The sequence below is a fragment of the Panthera onca genome, chromosome D4 (genome assembly GCF_046562875.1).
Source record: "Panthera onca isolate mPanOnc1 chromosome D4, mPanOnc1 haplotype 2, whole genome shotgun sequence".
Taxonomy (NCBI): domain Eukaryota; kingdom Metazoa; phylum Chordata; class Mammalia; order Carnivora; family Felidae; genus Panthera; species Panthera onca.
The window spans coordinates 49,388,113-49,406,622 of NC_138351.1; the positions used below are offsets into that span (position 1 = coordinate 49,388,113).

Sequence of the window (18,510 nt, forward strand, 5' to 3'; positions counted from 1 at the left end):
AAATTAATGAACCCACTTTAATCTATGGCCAGTGAACAACATAAACATCTATTTAAAAGTACGGAAAGATAATCAGAAAGTCAATATCATTGTTTAAACCCCAGGAATGAAGGGGGATCCAAAATTGGAGGTGAAAATGGTGAAAAATAAAACTTCGTGTTTATCTGCATATCTACCATCTCCTCCTCCATTTTTAAAATTTTTTTAAATGTTTATTTGTTTTTGAGACAGAGAGAGACAGAGCGTGAGTAAGGGAGGGGCAGAGAGAGGGAGACACAGAACCTGAAACAGGCTCCAGGCTCTGAGCTGTCAGCACAGAACCCGACGCGGGGCTCAAACCCATGAACCATGAGACCATGACCTGAACCGAAGTTGGATGCTCAACCGACTGAGCCACCTAGGTGCCCCTCTTCCTCCATTTAAAAAAAAATATTTATATATTTTGAGAGAAACAGAGACAGCACCAGCATTGAAGGAGCAGAAAGTGAGGGAGAGAAAGAGAATCCCAAGCAGGGTCCACACTGCTTGCGCAGAGTCTGACACGGGGCTCATACGAACCATGAGGTCATGACCTGAGCCAAAACCAAGAGTCGGACGTTCAACCGACTGAGCCACCCAGGCACCCCATAAGGATAGTGGTTTATGTAATAATGGTGTATTTTAAAGTAATTTTTGTCTTTAATCAAGCATTTCCTGAAATGGAGATTTTAAAGACTCCTTATAAAAATTATAAAGTAGAATTGCATGATGGAATAGAGTTGAGCAAGGAAATAGAATGGCTCCATTTTTAGTCGGGCAGACTGCAATGGAGATCACTTAAGCAATTAAACAATAATCTTAAGCATAATGGATTGTTTCCAAATGCAAAAGATGTCCAAGATATATACATATATCTTCAATTGGGTAGACACTACATAGTTCTTGAGAACTAATATCTTCCCTTAAACGTAATGTATAGGAATCCCTTTGATTTAATAAAAAACAAAAATGAAACCAACAAATTGGGGAAACATATATAAGAAACAGGAGTGATTCAGAGAATAAGAGACCTCAATCAAAGAAGTGAGGTTTTAAGAATGAGGGGTCCTGTGAAGAAGGGCTCTCCTGCAACGGAAGCAGCTGAGTACAGGGGCCTGAGGTTAGACCCAGAAAGGTCCACCCATGATGTCCCAAAGAATATTCCCTTGTGAAGAATGAAACTCTGAATTTAAACATTGAATCCTGAAAATTGTCTTTATCTAAAGCAGAAAACAGTGTCTTTTTCTTCATTTGATTTGTTTTTTCTTTAATGTGCTACACTAAATTAAATAAATTTATTTGGTATTAATAGAGACTGGAGTGATAGCCCCGGAGAAAATGAAAAGATACAGAGCCTTTCCCAAAACCTGTTCCTGTCAGTGCTGGTAGCTTTGAGGCTTCAACATCAACCTATCAAGCGCACTTCCTCCCAGAGATAAAGGAATTTTCAGCATCATCAAGAAAATAAAGTAGTAAGATAGGCTAGCATTCCAAATACAATGGGACAGCATGGGCCCAAAGAAGCCTTTCCTAAACAGACAGCTCAAAAATGTGACAAGATCCAAGTTTTTACATATCCTGCCAAATCAGACGAAATAGGCCTCTAAGACAAGGGGGGTAAGGGGCACCTGGGTGGCTCAGTCAGTTAAGCATCGACTTCGGCTCTGGTCATGATCCCACGGTTTGTGGGTTCGAGCCCCATGTCGGGCTCTGTTCTGACAGCTCAGAGCCTGGAGCCTGCTTTGGATTCTGTCTCCCTCTCTCTCTGTGCCTCCCCAGCTTCACTCTGTCTGTCTGTCTCTCAATAAATAAATAAATAAACAAACAAGCAAACCAAAAAAACCCAAACATTAAAAAAAAGAGACAAGGGGGAAAAAAAGCAAATATCTGTATCACACAGATTTATTTACTTTTAAATGTGAAACTTTTCCAGGATGGGAGAGAACCCTCTAGAAATATAAATTTTAAATTGGGGGCCTTACTAACAGTTTTTATAGGAAATATAAATGTTTGTGTTCTGTATTTATAACCCTATCATCAAAATGGAGATTAATTAACATAAAAAAGTGATATATTTTAAATTACTATTAAATGATCATTTGTTTTAGTAACACAGAAATTGTATCCCTCTTGTTGTAGTTGCCTACATCGTTAAGAAAATATCATATATGGTCTTAACATGAGAAAGAAATGATGCCAAAAGACGGGCCATCCTGTGCTATGCTTTAACTCATTGTTGTATCTCAAGACGTATGTGTCTGCTTGTTTCTTTGCTACCTTTTCTACTGTAATCATCCAATTTTGCAAGCAACTGAATAAATCCATCCATATCCAACTCACTTGATCTCTTAATGATGCTTAGATCATGCAATATGTTATCAGAAGGAGGTTTCTTCCTATCTGGGTGCCCCTCGGCATACCCCTGTAGCTCCTTAGCAAAGGCCCTATCTGAGTTTCCTCATAGGCAACCCTAATTACATACCCTCTACCTTAGCATTCCCTCAAATTCTCCTGGGGATAAAAATTATCTGGAGTATTCATTAAACAGGTTCCCAAGCTTCATCTCAGACTCATAACATAAAAAATCTCTAGTTCCCATGATAGGCACATTTTATATTAGGCAAGTCTAAGGACAGAATGCCATGACGTAGGACTTGGACTCCTCTCCATTCCCTTGGTGTTGGTTCTCCTTTACATTATTGCAGGAGCCAATGAATTTTGTTGATTTTCATTCTAATCTCTCCTGCCTTGGATATACTGTACACAACATAGAATTTTCTTTCTGTGGTTGAAGAATTGATAAATGCACCACGTATTTCAGAAGTGTGTGTTGCCTTATAATTACCAAGAGATTGAAAACAAAATATATTTAATGTGGTGTGAAGCGGAAAGCTGATTTGGTGGCTTTGAGTTTTGCTCACTTGCAGAACGCTTTGAATTAAGAGTGGCCCAGCCCTCGGCAAAGCACTACATCTAGCTTCCCTGCACACCTGGCTGCCCCATTCTCCCAGCACTCCAGAAACTCTGGGGCTGCCCTCAGGTTATTTGTAATGTATGAATTTCAGTTCTTCAAATGATGAACGATATTTAAATTCATTTTGAACAAAGTAGGCTTGAAAACAGCCAAATTCTTTGAAATTGCAAGTTGATTTTGCTGAGTGCCTTTCATATTTTTAGTAGCCAAGGGGCAGGGGAAGCCAAGAAAGACTGAGAAGATACTGAAACTTTAAAGATGCCTTGTTTCTCCCAAAGTGCTGTCAACTACTATATCAAATAGAAGCTTTAAACCAGGGGAACTTTCTTTCTAATGCCATTCTAGGGAAAAAAAAAAAAAACTGAGCAGGGAATTGTGGCTACGTAGGGGAATGATATAATTACTATTTTAAAAAGTGTAATAGCTGATGAGTTCCTAGGCAAACATCAATGTATTATTAATATTAGTGCTCAGCACTGCAGTTGGCCGGTTGAGATTTCTGATTCTTACTTGTCCTCACAGAAGAATTTTTATAGCAGGTGGATCAATGTTTTACTACCTCAAGAAACTCATTTCAGATTCCACTTAATGATATAAACCTAGACAACCCCATCAAGGATTTTCTCTTTTTATGCTAAGCCACTGATACGTATTCTTTAAAGGAAAAGGATGGTTATGAAAGGAGATGAATGAAAGTAAATGACAATGATGAATATTTTTTTTACACAATGCAGCCTTGAAGAAATTTAAAAAATAAAACATAAAAGAAAACAAAAAAACCACAAGTATACCAGAATCTGAGAAATGTGTTTCATTGTCTAAGACAGGTTCAACTGAGCAGTATGAAAGAGGAGATGATGAAACTGAGCATTAAGAGTGTTAGACTACAGTGACATCAACAAGATGGCAACCTAGGTTGTTCCTGATTTTGCTCCCCCACACAAGAAGAGCTAACTGTTCAAACAAGACACCACTGTGAGAGTCCTTGATAGTGAAATGAAGCACTCCCTATACCATAGGGAGAGTCTGGAAACAGTCTGCACTAGGACGATTAGAGAAGTGGCTACTCCTTGACCACATTGCCCCTCCCCCAGGCCAGCACAGTACCACGCAGAGAGGTCTACTAACCCAGGCAAGAGAGCTGAGACACAGCCTCACTCACTGTGGAGAGTGTCTTCCAAACCCATATGACTAGAATGTCCAGTGACAACTCCTTGAAGCTGTGTGGTCCAGAAGCCCTACAGCTAAGAGGTGGGCAGACAGAGCCAATAGTTTGCAGAGCAAAGCCAGTGGCCCTGTTCAGTCAGGGAACTTGGGGTACAGGTTGGCTTGAGTGAAAACAACAGACAAAGAGCTTTACCAGCTTTAAAGGTGCTTCTCCTGCTGCATTTGGGCAGGGAATATCATTTGTAATCCTGCTCATCAGTAAATTCAGCTTGACTACAGAACCTAACCAGAGCACATGGAAAGCTGTACAGTGCCTACAACAACCCTACATACGGTGGCACTTGAACAGTGAGCACAGCCTGTGGCTTCTCTAACATGCATGAGTAAATCAGTGGCCTGACTTGACCAGGGAGTTCGGTGCACACTCTGGACTGATTTGGGTCCCCAAACAATAAAGCTGGGTTCTCTTCTATGGAATGGGGAAAAATATTTGCAAGTCATATATCTCATAGGAGTTAATATCCAAAATATGTCAAGAACTCATATAACTCAACAGCAAAAAACAAACAAACAAACAAACAAAAAAACTAATTAAAAAAATAGGCAAAGGACCAGAACAGACATTTCTCCAAAGAAGATATATGCAAGGTCAACAAGTACATGAAAAATGATGAACATCACTAATCAAAATGCAAGTTAAAGCCACAATGAGGTAACTCATACCTGTTGAATGGTCACTATCAAGAAGACAAGAGATAACAAATGTTGGTGAGGATGTGGGGAAAAATAAACCATTGTACACCTACTGGGGGGACCGTAAGTTGGTATAGCCACTATAGAAAACAATATGGAAGATCTTCAAAAAAAAATTAAAAGTAAAACTACCATACGATCCATCCAGCAATTCCGCTTTTAAGAATAGATCCGAAGCAAAAAAAACCAAAAAAACAACAACAACAAAAAAAAACAAAAACAAAACAAAAAAAGAATAGATCTAAAGCGAATGAAAACACTAACTCAAAAAGATATCTGTACCCTCGTGTTTACAGGAGCATTATTTATAATAGCCAAGAAGACAGAAATAAGTAAAGTGTCTGCTGATGGATAAGTGGATAAATAACTTATTATATATATACATATACACACATATATACACACATCCATACATATATATACATATGTAACATATATGTGTGTAATATATAGTATACCACAGACAGTGGAATATTATTCAGCCATAAAAATGGGAGAATCTTAGCATTTGTGGCAATATATTAGACCTTGTAGGCATTACGCTAAGTGAAATAAGTTAGAGAATGACAATAATGATCTCTCTTATATGTGGAATTTTAAAGAACAAACAAACAGGGGCACCTGTGTGGCTCAGTTTGTTGAGTGCCTGACTTTGGCTCAGGTCACGGTCTCATGGTTCATGAGTCCGGGCCCCGCATCAGACTCTGTGCTGACAGCTCAGAGCCTGGAACCTGCCTCAGATTCTGTGTCTCCCCGTCTCTATGCCCTCCCCTGCTCGTGCTCTGTCTGCCTTTCTTTCAAAAATAAATAAACATTAAAAAAAAAAAAGTTTGAAGCACAAACAAAACCTCATGACCTCATGGTAAACAAGATCAGACTTGTAGTTGAAGATTCAAGGAAGGTGGTTAAAGGAGCAAACTTGCAGTTATAAGACAAATAAGTACAAATAAGTAGGGATAAAATATTTGACATGATGGGTAAAGCTAATACTGTTGTGTGATACTTAAAAGTTGTTAAGAGAGTAAATCCTATGAGTTATCATCACAAGGGGATTTTTTTCCCTTTTCCTTTTTAAAAATTTTTATTGTATGTATATGTGAAGGTAAATGATAGCTGAACCTATGGTGGTAATCATTCCACACTATATGTAAATCAAAGCATCATACCATACACCTTAAACTTATAAGTGATGTATGTCAATTGTTTCTCAATAAAGCTGGCATAAAAAAAAGTGTCTAATATTTTTAAATTGAATTACCATAGGGATGCTTAGGCTATCTGAATCGTATGTAGTAAGAAAGGGTTGGGGAATTTTGCTGGACACACATGAGGATTTTCCACTCCACTCTGCTACTCTGAGAAAGTTAAGTAGTTTGCTGTAATGTTTTTGTGTCCCAAGCATCAAATTTCTCTGCAGATCTGGCCCCATGGTGGATCCAGGTAATATAAGCTAGATGATCCTCTCTATTAAATATTGCCTTATTTAGTTGACTCTGATTAGAGGCAAACCCCACTTCTTTCCCACTAAATTCAAAGAAGTATTTACACAATTCCTAGAGATAAAATGGAAGGAAATTGAGGGAACGTTTCTGTTAAAGTGCATGCTTTTCTTGAATGAACATCAAGCATTGCTAGGAAGTTCTAGAGGGTAAGGCGGGAAAGGGAGTGGATCTATTCATGGTTGCCCTTTAGGGCTTAATAAAGTTTCTTGCCATTTTCCTCACAGCTTGATAGAAGTGGACTAAGGTGAAGAGATCTGTGATCCCCCTCCGCAGTCTCCAGGCTAAAAAAGCCAATGAAGTAGAAAAATGATATTGATAAAACTACCCTGCCTTTTATAAGTATGCCCCACCAGATGAAAACTGCTCATTGTTGGCGTTTAATCTGATATGACCTCAATCATCTTTTTTTTGTCTCTGAATACTAAATGGCTGACTTGTTATTTAGCCTCAATAAGCTTAAAAGAATCCCACTCTGAATGCTTCACAATACTTTAATATAGTCCACAAAAGTAAAACCAACAACACACTTTTTTTTCCTTCTTGTCTTAGGAGATAAAAGATTAAATGGATGTTTCAAGACTGAATGCTGAAAAAGTCTTAGAAACAAGTATTTTATGATAGCTTCATTGTTGTAAATGTTTCCACTCCCATCTATTCAGACACGACACCAAAAGAAAAAAAGGTCCTCTGCAGAATTCTGGACATTGGTATATTAAAATGGAAAGTTATTTCCAACTCCATGGGATTTATCAATTGAATGTAAACTTCTTGATAGGAGAGGCTTTATCTCTCGTATTTTCCACCATCTCTGCAAGAGCCGGGAAGAGTGACATGTGGTCGATGTTCAGAAATACCCAAATAAGTTTCAAAAAATAAAGATACTTTGCTGCCCTGCCCAGTGGTTAATTAGATGTTACCACTATCTGTGCACTCTTTTCTAAGGGAATGCTTTATCTTACTCTTTCGAATTTCAATTTAAAACTCTGTGTTATTTTACAAACCATAGAAGTGTCTTTGATTCATATTCTCCAAATTATTGTAAGAGGAACCAGAATATGGTAAATCATTTTCAAGAACACTTCAACATACTTGCCCTTAACTTTCAACAGAGAATTTATTGACCAACTCACAAAACTGTGTGAGAGTTATCTTGTAGCTCAGCCAGAGGACTACAAGGCCAGATCAGTTACACCTTGGCATTTCTTATCTAACAATATGCCAGATAGGCCTTCAGAAAATTGTTGTGCAAAGATAACAGAGTATTTCTAACAGAAACAGGAGGTAGGAATCTCTGAAAAGCTATAAAATCCATCCAGAGAATTGCACTAAATGTCTCACTGTTGGGTTGGTTAAAAGAAGGCAATACTTAAAAACATAATACCTCGGGGCACATGGGTGCCTCAGTCGGTTAGCGTTCAACTTCCACTCAGGTCATGATCTTGTGGTTCGTGAGTTTGAGCCCCGTGTTGGGGCTCTGTGCTGATACTTCAGAGCCTTGAGCCTGCTTCAGATTCAGTGTCTCCCTCTCTCTGGTCCTCCCCTGCTTGCACTCTTTCTCTCTGTCTCTGTCTCTGTCTCTCTCTCTCTCTCTCAAAAATAAATAAATAATAAAAAAAATAAACAACAACAAAATCATATTACCTCAAAAGAATCACAAAGGGATGCTAGGGGCAGTGATGAACTTTTGTTATAATCTCCACAGAGTTTTTACAGATTTCCCAACACACTGTTTACAGTAATTCCGATTATTTTGTTTTTGGATGTTTTAATAGGAAGAGACAAAAGTAGGCCATGTTTAATAAGAATTGGTGAAAACATTTACATGTGCAAATTAACAGGTTATCATTTCATCAGGAACTTTCTACTTCTTTCTTGGGTAAAAACCATACTTCTTTTGCTGTTATGTTTTGAAGCTGACTTTTGAGAACAAACTAATAAATTTATTTTAAACATGTATCAGGTTTCTTCAGAGACATGTTCGTTAAAGTTTGTCTCAGACGTACCCAGTGGTATCAGGGTTGATCTTAAGTTCCTAGATCAGTTCTGTTGTAACCCTTCATTATTGCTTTATCTTCTTTGTTTAGGGAGGTTATCCCAGTGTATTATTGCAGTAAAGCATTGGACCTAAAATCTTACATTATGGCAGAAACTCAACAAGACAGAATAATTGCATTTAAATAGCTATTAGGAAACAAACACTTTGAGTCATGAGAGTTAGCACTGGTAGTAGATTGGGAGGGAATAGGCATGTGTATGGTAGAATATAGAATGTTTCCCTTGTTGTATTTAGGATTGTTGATGTTAATTGTGTCAAACAGACTGGGACCTGAGATGAATCTTTTTTTGCTAACTATTAGGGTGGTCAATGATAACATTGACTACCACTTACTCAGCTTCTCCTATATATTCCAAGGGCCATGGTAAGATTTCACTTTCACAGATGAGGGAGATAGAAGGTAATTGCTCTTTGTTCAAGTCCGAAAGTTTAAAAGAGAATGCATCTCACACTGAAACCGAGGTCTCTTTTGTTCCACAGCTTGGTATTTTAGCCACTGTGCTAAAATAGGTATGGAAGACTAATGTGGGAGTGCTGAGGAAGAAAATGATTTCTATCCCCACTGGATAATCAGTCCCAATAAAAAAGCAAATAAAAAATGATGGAAGAAAAATTACCAAATCACTTCTTTCCCAAATTCCATTTCTCACTCATGTAAATGAGATGTATGAGAAAGTTCTGAAGTAATAGCAATGGATATTTTAAATGATTAATTATTAATAGAGAATTGGCAAGTTTAGTATTTGTCATTTCTCACTAATCATATTTCTGGGTTAATTATTAACAATGCCCCTTCTAATAAACTGCTGTTTTAGAAAGTCTAGAGGGAGATATTTTCAGAATCTCCAGAGTTTAGGTAGGAGTGGAGTGTTGTGGGCTGGAGAAGGCATGCATATTTATGTTAATAACAGTAAAGAATGACTTGTAGGGAATTTCTGGAAATGGGAAAGCTGGATTGAGAGTAGAATGAATTCTAGTAGCATATGCTTACACTTCTGTTTAGGCAATCTTAGATTTGAACTATGTAAGTCGTTTACATTATCTTCATCCAGGGTATGCTATCTGCATATATCAGATATATCCTATTATCTGTATATATATTATATTACATATGATATTGTGTGTGTGTGTGTGTGTAAATATATATCTCAACATTTTTCTGTACTTTTGTGGTCTAAAGAAATGAGCTAAAATGTTCTAACATTGTATCTCTGTAAGTTTCTCCCTTATATGTTCTGCTAGTTTGGTGTGTATATTTATATGTCATTTTTGGTTATTAGACACAAGCAGATTTCTGATATTTGATCTTCTCTAAACCTTATAATCTTTGAGTAACGGGGTTACAAAGTAGTATATGATCATTTCAGTTTCTCCCCATTTTAGCCACACTCGTTAGCCACTCTTTTTAATTTTAGCCACTTTAATGGGTTAGGAGTATCTCATTATAATTTTCATGTTCATTTCCCTGATAAATAGTAATGTTGAATATATCTTAATATGTTTATTTGCCCTAAGTATGTATTTCTTGGTTGTCTATTCAAGCTGCCTAATCTTGTCATTTGACTTTCTTCTTTTAATAAAGTGGGAAGTTGTTTATAAATTCTGTACTATCTTTTCTGTCTTCATTTTCAAAATCTTGCTTGTGTCTTCTGGCCTTTGTAATTTCAGAAGAGAAGCTCATTATAATTCAAATAAACATTGCCCTATATGTAATATGAGACATTTCATTGGCTACTTAAGATTTATTCTTTGCCTTTCTTTTTAAAAACATTTGTTTTATTATTTTTTTTTATGAGAGAGAGAGAGAGTGAGCTGGGGGGGAGGGGCATGGAGGGGAGAGAGAGAGAGAGAGAGAGAGAGCGTGTGCATGCGCACGCGTGAGAGAGAGATCCTTAGGCAGGCGCCACCCTGTGGGATCATGACCTGAGCCAAATTCAAGAGTCAGATGCTTAATGGACTGAGCCCTCCAGGAGCCCTCTTTGCCTTTCTTCTTTAAAAAAATTTTTACTAGTATATGCCTATGCATTATTCTCTGAATTTATCCTGTTTGGAGTTCTCTGTGCTTCTTGAAATTGTAAATGTATACATTTATATTTATGTATTTCACCAGATTCGGCATGTTTGGGGCCATTAGGTTTTCAAGAAGTTTTTCTCTGCCCCATTCTCATTCTCCTTTCCTTATGGAATGCTGATGACCTGTATGTCAGATGCTGATATTATTCCACAGGTTCATGGATTATTATTCATTTTGTGAAAGGTTTTGCATCTCCTTCTGGTTGGATAATTTCTACTGATCTTTCTTCATGTTTACCGAGTCTCCTGTTATCTATATTTTGCTCTTAAACCAATGAGTGAGTGTTTGACTTCAGATACCGTATTTTTTTTTTACTTCTAAAAATTCATTTTCATCCTTTTTATGTTTGTATTTCTTTATGCTGATTTATATATTTTCATTTATCTCTAGTATCTTCTTTTACTTCGCTAAGGCCAATTCTAATAGCTACTCTTCAGTCATTGTCTGACAGTCCTGTATGTAGTTACCATGGGGTTGCTGTGCTCGTTAACAGTCCTTTCTCGTGAGAATGGGTCACGTTTTCTTCTGCTCTTCTTAAACTTAGTAATTTTCATTTCATATGAATAGTGTGAATATTAATATTGTATATAGTTGTGATTTAATGACATTCTTCTGAGATCTGTTGATTTTTTTTCTTTTTATGTATTTATTTTTTTAAATCTCAGCAACCAGTTAACTTGATCCCACTTGGACTATAGCCTTGACCAAGCCTGCAGGGGGCAATGTCTCAGTTGAGTGCTTTGTCTTCATAGGAGCTACTTTTAGTTTTAGCATATCTTGGCATGGCTCCGGAGTTAGCCAGAGATTGAATTTATACAAAGAATTAGTGTTCCCTTTCTGGAGCTTTCTTTACTGGGGTTCCTTGTTCATATTTGGTGTCTCTGGTTGCCCTGGAGTTCTTTGTTGTGATGCTAGAAAGGTCACGTTTATTTATTGGGAGAATCAGACCCACCCTGAGCTACTACCACTGAAACTATGGTAGTCATCAGGGTAAGGACTCACTAATGGACAAGCCACTAGTACAGATGACCTCAAAGAATTTTTTTCCTAAAAACAGCCTGATTTCTTTGGAGGGAGGGAGGGGGTTATGTTTTTGTTTTATTTAGTTTAGAATTTGTAACTGTCATTTGTAGGACTGTTAGTTTATTAACATCCTCCTTTTTCTTTTTTTTTGTCTACTTTTGTCATGAGCTTTTGTTCTGTTGTTCATCATTTTCTTTTCAGTCCTTAGGAATCTCTGTATTGTAGAGGCATCTCTCACTATGTAGTTTATTCGAATTCTCTTCTTATTCCCAGTGGGATAGATTAGCACCTAAAAATTGGAAAATTTAGAAATAGATATCAGTTTACAATTTACATTTATTCAAGTAAATACTTGAACAATTAGAAACACGGCCTTCAAAACTGAGGTAAATACACATGTCTACAGTCTAAACAAGGAGACCATTTAATTCATGTCAAAAGAAAGGACATAAAGAGAGTATTAACATAAATAAACCTTACTCGGAATACAATGATAACATTAAGACAAGATGTCATAACAGTACATGTTTAAAAAGAACTAACTACAGATTCAGGCCTTGAATTATTTTAAGTATTTGTCTCCAATTGATACCTTTGAGTTTTTCTCTTTTTAGGGAATGCTAATTGTGCATTAAATATTCTTTGAATTATCTAGCTATCCTGTTCTGTTTTATCACTTTCAGTTTTACTTATGTTTAGTGTGGTTTTCTACAGATTTTGCTGTTACTAACTCTGTTCAGCATTTTCCCATTGCTACTTCTATAATAGCTTTAATATGCAAGTTCATTTTGTTTCCTCAACTTGTCTAAGTTTTCAACTTACTCTTCTGCTTTATCTTTTCTTTTAAAAATACCTATATCTCTCTTTCGATTTTTTTCCCACAGGTATTTTGACCTTAATTTTTTCGAGAGAATGGAAAGATATTTTTCTTAGAGTCTACTATGTTTCCCTTAATAATTCTTTTTTTTTAAACATTTATTTTTGAGGGAGAGAGACAGAATGCGAGAGGGGGAGGGCAGAGAGAGAGAGGGAGACACAGAATCGAAAGGAGGTTTCAGGCTCTGAGCTGTCAGCCCAGAGCCTGACACGGGGCTCAAACTCACCAGCTGTGAGATCATTACCTGCCAAAGTCAGATTCTCAACCGACTGAGCCACCCAGGCATCCCTCCCTTAATAATTCTTAATGTGTTGCAAATTATTAATCTGTTTCCTTATTTTGTTATTTTGTTTATTTTTATTTCATTTTATATCTCAGTATCTATGCATGGTTCCCTTTTCTAGAGTCTCTCAATTTATGACTAATCTGAATAAACTCAGCCTAAGCTAGGTCTGCTATTTGCACACACATGCACACACACACACACACACACACACACACACACACACACACACAGAGTGAAGAAAGGATTGGTGGTAGCAGAATAGGAAAAGAGGAGAGATAGGACAGCCAGCCATTAATACGTATTTTTCTAATACTTTATTTTCTTATCTTCTAGGCTGTTTTTTATTCTCTGAATCTTTAGAATGTTTTCTCAAAACTACTTAGAATATGCCAAGAAAATCAATAAAGTGGTTTTCAAATGTTTCTAGTTATTTGACAAACACTAATTTATTATTTTTATGTGCCTGGCACTAATGTAAGGTTTCTACAAATATCACTTCCTTTAATCCTCACCATTGCTCCACAGAGCTATTAGACAGGTCTGTGTAATTTTTACAATTATAGATGAAGATGCTGATTTACAGAGAAGTTAAGTATCTTATTCGAAATCACAACTGAGAAGTAGTGGAATTAAGACTCGGACCTACGCATCTACAGAACAATGTACTATAAATAATATACTTGTCATTACTAGTATGCTTAGCAAGACTATTGTTGGCTGTGTCCCTTTACCTTGAAGAATATTTTAAAAGTCATCTTTATTTTTTTTTTTTAAGGTAAAATCTAGGCTGGCCTGTAAAATGCTAGTATCTCTTCACTTTCTATTAAAATTTCACAGCTTATTAGAATCTTCCTTTCCAACGTCCTTTCCAAGTAACGTCACAGGATAGACTAGTCTCATTAGTGGTCTCATTATCCAATCTTCTTGGATGGGTTAGTCTCATTATTCTCTCCTGTGGCAAAAACATTTAATGTCCACGAACACCCACGTGTCTGCCCACATTCCTTAACCCCCTCGTAATTGAGCAGGGCCATTGGACTAGTTCTGGTAAGCGAATTTTGAAAGACAATGATGTGTACCTCTTCTAGATTTTGACAATATAAACATCCCTTGCAACTCTCCAGCTCTCTCTTCCCTTTCTATACTTATTCTGGTGGCCACCTGTTGGCATGGAATGACTCAGCAGGAGCAGCAAGTAGGCCACTAAGTCACTGCACACTGGAATACTATTCTGGAGAATAAAGTGAACTGTGTCAGACGTTGAATGAAAAATAAAATTTTGTTGTGAGCCATTGAGATTTCAGGGCAGTTGCATCATATTCTAGCCCATCCTGACGAATATACCTGAGGTGATTGCATCTTAGGAAATGCTTCCCATGAACATGCTAAAATTGTGCTAAGAGCTATATGTACAAAATATATCTAAATCATGTCAATAATTTAAGTCTTCAGAAAAAAATTAATTCAATTCACGTTAATAAAGTAACATACATTTTTTCTCTCTATATACAATGAAGTAAGAATCTCCGTGCAACGTTGCATGTTTTCAGTAACTGGTGTTAAAAAGTTTTCACAAATACATTTATTGGCTTATCTAAATACTAAATATATCATGACTTTACTCTTGATCATTTATATCTGAAATAGGGGCGCCTGGGTGGCCCAGTTGGTTAAGCGTCTGACTTTGTCTCGGGTCATGATCTCACAGTTCTCGGGGGTTCAAGCCCCGAGTCGGGCTCTGTGCTGACAGCTTAGAGCCTGGAGCCTGCTTCAGATTCTGTGTCTCCCTCTCTCTCTCTGCCCCTCCCCTGCTCACACTCTGTCTCTCTTTGTCTCTCAAAAAATAAAGAATAAACATTAAAAAATATTTTCTAATCTTAAATAGACTTGAGTTCATGAGTTAGTCATTTAGTTCAACTATAATAATTAAGACTCTACTCTATGCCAGGCACTATTGTTAGCTCCAAGTTTGTAAAAAAAAATGTAAATCATAGGATTTGATGATATAATATACAATAATTTTTAATTATCTTTTAGGCATCATAACAGGAGCACAAACAAAGTGTGGTCAAAGAGTAAAGAAGGACAAAATCAGGCAGTGATAACTGGCCGAATAAGTAGGTTAATATTTGAATATATATTTAATTTTTTATATTTAATTTTAGCTTATCTTGTATCTATTTTTGTCTGTGAAAAGCAGACTTTTTTTCCAGATGTTTTTAAAATAAATGAGGCATATTCAAAGAGTTCTTTCAAAGTGCCATTTTTGTGAGAGGATGATGGAGAACAGAATTGAAAGAATGGGATTTTTTAAATTTTTTAATGTTTTTATTTATTTTTGAGACAGAGAGAAAAACAGAGCATGAGTCAGGGAGGGGCAGAGAGAGAGAGAGAGAGAAGCTAAAGCGGGCTCCAGGCTCTGAGCTGTTAGCACAGAGCCCGACACAGGACTCGAACTCATAAACCATGAAATCATGACCTGAGCTGAAATCGGATGTTTAACTGACCAAGGCCTCCAGGCTCCCCTGAAAGAATGGAATTTTCAATGCCATATACTATTATTTGATATTTATGATACTTTTGTTTGATTTACCTCTCTATTTTTTTTTTTCCAGGGTAGACGTGCTTTGGTTCTCCCTGATATGTGGACATTTACAAAGTAATTTTGGGTAGTGGTCTACTTTTAAAAAGCTTCCAGGTAAGATAATACTGTAATCTTTCGGTTTATTTCTGAGGAACATCAAAACAAGAAAACCTCAGTGAATTGTCCAAGATGACCCAAGTGATCCTCCTCTGTATCCACTCTACTAGGAGGAAATAAAAAATATATATTAGCTATAGATACAGGATATAATCCATGTCAAAACAAAGCAAGAGCTTGAACCATAAAGGATTATGAAATAAAGAGCAGAAGTGAATGTAAGTATAATCTGATGTGAATTAAGTATAGGAGAACCATGTTTGTTTCATCTGGCCCATTCACAAGCTAGCAACATTGCCAAAAGTTTCCAGGTACACAAAAGCACTCGCATAGTGTGAGTCTAACATAAAGCTTTATATCGATTACAATGATAGTTCTGAAACTGTATATTTGATGACTTGTGTTTTTCTTCCGCCAAAACCTTCCAGTTGAGTTGCTGATGCAAAAGTCTGGGCACATTCTAATGTAATAAAAAATGTAACACAAAGCCCACAAAGCCAGTAAATACCCTCTTTGTCTCTGATGCATGTCAGGAAATTGAAGTAAATAGATTTAAAACTCTAACATTACAGACGATGAGATTAAAAAGCCATTAGTAGTCATAAGCCCATTAGAACTCTAGGCACCAAAAGACTCTCAGAGAGAAATTTCTTGACCAGATAAAAAAAATATTGATACCATCCTTCTTTCATTATTCAATAAAAGATCTTATTGGATGCCTTGTTAGTATTCTATTCCTTTTTGTAATAAGTGCTTTTAAACAGAAAAGTTTCATGTATGTCTTTCTTTTTAAAGACACACACACACAAATAATAACAAAAGTGACCACTTGTTTCATTAACGTTATAAGTGAGGCAAAATCATTTCATGATCTTATTGGAGGAAAAAGCTTGTCTACTTTCAGTCTCCCTGTTAGCTTTCTTAGTCTTTTCTCTTGCTGCCCTGTTACTTGCCCGCATTCTTCACAGTGACCAATGATAGCTACAGCAATGTCTTTTCCAGTCTCCTAAAAATAGAACTATGCACTCCAGCAGATGACCAGAAAGAGAGTTTCTATTCTTATTGCTTCCTGTCAGAGAATTCACTCAAAATACGGTTTCAAGTTGAAATAAAATATCCCTAAGCCGATCATTTACGACAGGACCAGAATGGGCAATGGTGGTAGAAAGGAGCATGGGATACAGAAAAGGAAAAAAAATGCTGTTCAATAGGTATGATCATCTAAGGCACTGATGGATTGACATAATAAATTAAGTAAAATGGAATTGTTCAAAGAGTAATTCGTTTTTGTGAAAATTGCCTTTTGGCACACCCACTATAATTCCAGACTTTTGTCTAAAGTAAGGTTATATGTATTTTACTATATTAAATGAAATGAAACATTTATAAATGAGTGATTAAGCAGCATAATTTGCCACTCCTGTTCCCACACTTCTGGAAAAAAAAAAAAAGGACTGAAATGCAATTAATACTAAAGGTGAATTGTACCATGGGATGACTGGTAATTATTGCACTTGGCATAATTCTCTTTATTAACACGTCGCTTATATCATTGTACCCTCTCAGTTCTTTCTCAGCATTTTACTTTATTTTATTAATATCTCACTTTTCTACATTTACAGTTATTTCCCCATCATTTTAAATTCACTCCAAGTTACTAGCATTGCCATGTTAAATACAAAGGATAGGGGACATTAACAATGACTGAAATAATCTTGCAATTGGCAAAGAAGCTTGGCTTTTATTACATTAATATAGCGCTAATTGAAAATTGAAATTCTATCCTTTCAGCAACCTTAGTCAAAATCATTAAAATAATCCCAAACTAGAACTCAATCAAAACATTTCTTTGAATAGTACCTGACTATATTCTGGTATGAAAATAGGATAAAAAAAAAAAGTCAGAATGTGGTTTTACAGATTGACTGACTCATGACAGAGCCTATTGTAATCTGATTGTTGAGTAAATTGAACAAAAGTTGGATGAAACTAGCAGATACCATTTTATGTAGGTGTGAATCTCATACTTTATAGCTTAAGAATTTGGGCTGTTTTGAATTTTCAAAAGTGCTTTTTTTAAACAGTCCTACCTATTGGCTAATAACCCAGGACTGCATCCTTAGATGTAATCTAATCAAAAGACTTTTTTGGATCTCTTCCAAATAGAGAATGGCCATGGGTGATGTTCCTGTCTTCACTAAGCACCTAATGAACTCTCTAGGTCCTTGAGTCTACTCCTGGATTAACGCGAGATCCAGAAACTGTGGACCCAGCAACTGTAAGTGTCGAGGCCTGAGCCTCTTTCTATCATACTGCTACACAGCCAACCCATTACAAATGTACTAACCACACGTGGGGTGTTAATTGGAGCTTGGCACCCCCGGGAACATGACAAATTAATTCTCCACCCATTAGAAATAAACAAAACCCCAAAGAGCTTTTATTAACTACTGTGGATTTGGGATTCTTTAACCCTTTTTGTAGTACTCTATTCATTTACCATAGGTTTAAATGAAATAGAATTGTATTTTAAAAATCTCTGTTCTGGTGACACAGAATGCATCAAAGTACAATGGTGCTTAACATGTGAATTGTTTCATATGTTCTGTCACTTCTATGATACGATTACTCATTGATTGAAAAGTCACTTCACAGGTGTAATCTAATTGGAAGGTAACATTGCATAACGGTTAAGAGACCAGCTGAGGAGGCGAGAGGGCCTTGATTCAGATTTTCCAAGTCTGAAATCTGTCTCTCCTAATTATTCTTTATGTAACCTTGGGAAATTTGTCCTTATATGTAAAATGGGGATATGAAATACCTTAGGATTTGTTGTGAAGATTAAATGGAAATAGCATACATATTGCTGCATATAAAATCTCTGCATATGAATCATAGCAATTCACATGTTCATGTCAAGGATTGTATTCAGAAAAAGTCATCACATTCTCTGTTCTTGAGCAAAAATATTGCATTAGGGGATCACGTAGTTTTAAATTTCCTTTCAATGTTTGGTAAGACTATAACTTCCTCTGGTCATGTAACACAGTTATCAAGGTAACCTTTATCAATATGCCAG

General features: G+C 36.5%; 1 long non-coding RNA gene across 1 annotated transcript in view; it reads left to right on the top strand.

Moving 5' to 3' along the window:
- The window catches only part of LOC144614052 (uncharacterized), a 425,367-nt gene extending 407,594 nt beyond the window's left edge, over positions 1-17,773 (top strand). Inside the window, exons 3-4 of the long non-coding RNA XR_013551586.2 lie at positions 15,346-15,428; positions 17,598-17,773. This is a non-coding gene — a long non-coding RNA (uncharacterized LOC144614052). The remainder of the gene's footprint in view (positions 1-15,345; positions 15,429-17,597) is intronic.
- The last annotated feature ends 737 nt before the right edge of the window (positions 17,774-18,510 follow it).